Raw genomic sequence first — 4,907 nt, 5'->3', positions numbered from 1 at the left:
GTGCCCATGCCCAGAATGTACTCTATCCTCACCTCCTTCTCTTAAAATTCTCAATGACATTTCCTATGTCATTCCCTGCTCCTCAGTGAATGAGATTTCCTGATCTCTAGTATTACAATTAAAAGAGTACACCACACCTATTTTTAAAAATATTTCTCTTATTAGAATTGATAGAGAGTATTTATTCTACATCAGAAGTACAGTAAGGGTTAGGCAATGGGGGTTAAGTGCCTTGCCCAGGATCACAGTTTGAGGTCAAATTTGAACCCAGGGCTTCCTCACTCCAGGTCTCCCTCTATATCCAGTGTCCTACCTAGCTGCCCCACAATATTTATTTATATTTATTTGTTATAGTAATTACTATTTTTAAATCATCATAATTTATGATGCAATTAAATATAATAAAAATCATTTACTGTTATAATTCCATTATAATAAATATTTATTTATTTATATTTTAGATATTCGTATTTGCATGATATCTTTTTCTATAGAAGATAAACTCTTTCATCAGAAAGATTCTTTCATTTTTATCTTTCTATTTTCAGGGCCCAAGACAGTTCTCAAATCATAATAGATTCTTAATAAATGTTTCTTCTTTGATTGAAGAAGAGATGTCTAACCTGAAAGGGACAATATTCAATTCAGTTCAATAAGCATTTATTACAGCCCTATTTTGTACTGCACACTGTGCTAACTGATGAGGGGACAAATAAGAAAAAGAGAGTCCCTGCCCTTGGGGAGCTTATAATCTAATGGGAGAAAAGCACATCCAAGAGAAAGAAAAAACAAGAGGCTACCTGGAACAGGAACATTTCATTCCACGGAGTTAAAACCAGGCAGAAGAACAGATGCAAACCTGAATGAGCTTGAAGCCCAGTTTACTCCTATAAAGGAAGGCTTTGGGAGGAGTTGGATACTCCATCCTCCAGACCTGGGGTAGGAGGGGAGAGAAAGCTAAGGGAGGTGGTGTCTGGCTTAAGTTAGCAGCATCATGATGAGATTAGAAATGAGGAATTTATCCTGGGAGGACATCCTGTTCCATGGAGTAGAAGCCAGAGAGAACAACAAATGCAAATGAGAAATATGGGACTGGAGTCCAGGAGAGATGTTAAAACTGAATGTATTCTGTAAAAATTGAATTTAAATCTCAGTAATAAAAATGTTATATTTTAGGAGATTTATTAATGATCATTAGAAATAAAGGAATAAAAGAGGATACAAAATAAAGACCATGTGCCCATGGCAGAATAGTCATTTCAAAATTACCACTCACAACTGCCATGCTTGCCGACAGGGCCAAAAAGAGTGCAAAAATAGGACCACCCACTCAATTTATCCCCTGTCTATAGGAAAAACACAATGACAGGAAGTCAGTGGGCTCCCGGGAAATGTTGTTCTTTTTGAGGGTAACAGATTTTCAATTATACAATTCTTAATTAATATTTGCGGAATTGATGTAGTTTCTATTAATGAATGCCAAGAAATCCTCCTTTCAGAGACAAAGGGAGAAACAAGAAAGAAAGGGGTCATAAAGTGATGTGTGTGCATAAATAAATTTACTCAAATAAGCCCATACCAAAAGTCAATGGATAGATTAAGAGCCAGGGGGAGAGACTGGAGTCCTGGCCTCAGACACTTCCTGGCTGTGTGACCCTGGGCAAGTCACTTAATCCCATTCCCTAGACCTTGCTGCTCTTCTGGCTTAGAATTGTAATGATAATTTTAATGTAGGTGTAATTAGCTTAATTAGTTAATGGAGTGTAGTCAGATATAGGATTTATAAAAGTGATTTGAGACTTCCTAGGTTTGCTTTAAGATTTGCTATGGGAGTCTGTTGAGGTCAGAGAGAGAGAATTTTGCAGTGTGCCTTGAGAGCATCAGTGGAGAAAGCAACACCCACTTACTTCTGGGGCAGAGGCTCAGAGGCTGATTGTTCCTGGCTTTCCCTCTGATCAGTCTTGGAGATTTATGGAAGATTTGAAACATCTTGATTTCGAAGAAGCTGGAAAGGTGTCTCATCAGTGAGCAGGAAAATTACTGAGCAGTTCTTCAGAACTCACTGCTGGGAGAACAGCTCACTACTCAGATAGACAGTTTGATCTTTGGCTAAAAGGAAAGGAAGTTTGGCACATCTCTGTAAACACTGAGTTCATAAAGTGTTGGAAACAGGCTAAGTAAGACAGAATTTATAATTTAGTTATACCGTATAGATTAAGGAGGATTGTCACTTGGTGATCAAGAAGACTTCCCTTGCGAGAAAGCTTGTGGGTTCTAGATCAGAATTACTAGTTACATGGAATATTTCTAATCAATCCTTCTTTTCCTTTTACTTTCCCTTTTATACAAATTTTAATGGTTGTAATAAATAGATTTTATATAACTGGCCGGAGCAGGAGTTTTCCCTCAACTGCTTGAGCAGCCATTTTTTCTCAACAGTCAGACTCAAGAGCCTGTCCACATTAGTGACAATCCTTGGTAATACCAATGCCAATAGCCAATAAGGGTCAATACCCTTTTCAACAGAATCAATACCCAGTATTGATTGTAAGACATATGGCAAGAGTTTAAAAGGAAAATTAAATGGGAAGGATGGAGAGGAACTTAATAAACATGAGTACAGGGATTTCTTCCTCTGCAAAACTCTATGTTCTTTGAAAATGGTGGCAAATACTTGGGGGAGGAAGAGCATCTAAGACCCCAGAGGCTCAATTCCACCAAATGAAATCTGTCTTAATTGTGTTCTCCCCTACAAGTCATGAAGATCCTGATAGGATTGTTGCTTATCGGTTTGGGGAGTGTTCTGGGGGCTTCAATAATTGGGGGACACATTCCAATAACTTCTGTTGGAGGGTATCCCTACTAGGGAGGAATTGCAGTAAGTAGATTGCTATTAAAAATATCAGTAAATAAAATCATTGTCACATGCAAGAATTGTGTACCATTAGGCCCCTACAAAAAGCTAACAGAGGGAAAATTGAAAGAGAGGATTCCAGTCGGGTCCTAAGCTTTGTGAACAAGAAGAAAAGGACATGTAAGTACCCTTGAATCCTCAGGGTCCTGCACAATGCCCTGAAAAGCGCAAATACTTAATAATCTTTAATTTTTAATCATATTTTATCAATAAATTATGTTATTAATTAATCAAATATTTTATTTAATTAAATAATTAATCAATTAAATGATTGATTAATTTAGTGTTTTGATTACTTAAATTTTATTAATTTATTATTAATTAATTTTAATAATTATAATAATAGTTGCCTTAAAATTCATGTCTCATTCACATAAAGGAACAATTTTTTATTGTTTTCTGACACTGATGATTCTCTCCCTCTCCACTCCACCCCAGGGCAGTAAGAAGTCTGAGACAGGTTATACGGGTGCTTTCATGCAAGGCGTATTTCCATCTTGCCCATGCTGTCACAAAAGACACATATTGCACATATAATAAAAAAAAACTCATGAAGTAAATAAAGTGGAAGATGTCCCGCTTTGATCTGCCTCAGACTCCAACAGTACTTTTCTTTGGCTGTGGATAGGATTTTCATCCTGAATCCCTGGTGGGTATCTTGGAGACTTGCTTTGCTCATAATGGTTTAGTCCTTCACAGTTGATCATTATAGACTATTCTGCATACAGTATCTGGTCCTGCTCACTTCACTTTGCATCAGTTACATGTTACTGTTTTTTTAATGGATTTATCTTCTATATCATCTCATTATCTATTGTTCTTTTTGCAGTTCTCTCTTTCTCTCTGTCTCTGCCTCCCTCTATCTCTCTCACCTTCTTCCACTCTTTTTTTCAACAGGAGTGTATCATTCTGCCCAGCTCTATGTAAATCTTAAAGCACTATAGGAATGTATTTTACCATTATTATTCACAGACAATTTTTTTTTAAAACTCTGACCTTCCATCTTGGAATCAATATTGTATATTGGTTCCAAGGCAGAAGAGTGGCAAGGGCCAGGCAATGGGGGTCAAGTGACTTGCCCAGGATCACACAGCTGGGAAGTGTCTGAGGCCAGATTTGAACCCAGGACCTCCAGTCTCTAGGCCTGACTCTCAATCCACTGAGCTACCCAGCTGCCCCCCACAGACCATTTTGGTTTGGAGGAACAAAATGATCAACAATTCAACATAAATATTAAAAAATAATAGGCTTGAAGGGAATTGTGTATTATCATTTTCCCAATCATATTTTAAAGCAGTGATCAAAACTCATTGGTATTAGCTAAAATAAATAGAATCAGTAGAATAGATTAGATAAACAAAATATAATAGTAGCCCAGTACCAAAATGTTGAATAAATCCTAGAATACAAAATAATGGGGAAAGAACTTGATATAATAAAAACTGCTAGGAAATTTGGAAAGTATGTTGGCAAAAAAAAGAGATTTAAAGCAGCATGTTATAGCATATTTGACGAAAAGAAAAAACCCTCCAGATGTAGAAGTGATCTAATAATTAAAAGATGTTTTTTAATGAGGAAAATGGAAGTGTATATATTTATGTGCTTTTTCCAAATTTTGCTTTGTGATTGGGGGAGAATTCATTATACAACAAGAAATTGTGTCCATTATAAAATAAAAGAGACCATTTCAATTTTGCAAAATTTGAAAGCTTTTGCCTAAACAAAATTAATATAGCTAGAATAGGGAAAGAAGTTAAGAAATGAGAAGAAGGAAAAAACAGATTCCAATTAGGATTTGTTGTTATTGTGTTGTTGTTGTTGTTGTTGTTGTTTGTAAAGATAAACCTTTTTTAACCACTTTTCTATACGCTCTTCCATTTGTGAGCATCTGAACATCAGAGCTTAGTCAAAGAAGGAAGTGAACTGGACGAGTTTTATTTGGGAAGTGATGTGGTTCTTCTCATAAACCTGAGCAATCTCTGCCACCAAGTCC

The 4,907-nt window shown here is 36.3% G+C and overlaps 1 long non-coding RNA gene across 1 annotated transcript; it reads right to left on the bottom strand.

Moving 5' to 3' along the window:
• Nucleotides 1–424: 424 nt before the first annotated feature.
• Nucleotides 425–2,268, bottom strand: LOC130455169 (uncharacterized). The gene is made up of 2 exons (XR_008913108.1): nt 1,908–2,268; nt 425–623 (listed from the first exon to the last, which is right to left on the bottom strand). It is a non-coding gene; the product is annotated as an uncharacterized LOC130455169 (long non-coding RNA).
• Nucleotides 2,269–4,907: the final 2,639 nt, after the last annotated feature.

This window comes from Monodelphis domestica, chromosome 6, assembly GCF_027887165.1.
Source record: "Monodelphis domestica isolate mMonDom1 chromosome 6, mMonDom1.pri, whole genome shotgun sequence".
Taxonomy (NCBI): Eukaryota; Metazoa; Chordata; class Mammalia; order Didelphimorphia; family Didelphidae; genus Monodelphis; species Monodelphis domestica.
This window is presented reverse-complemented; position numbering and strand designations above follow the sequence as displayed.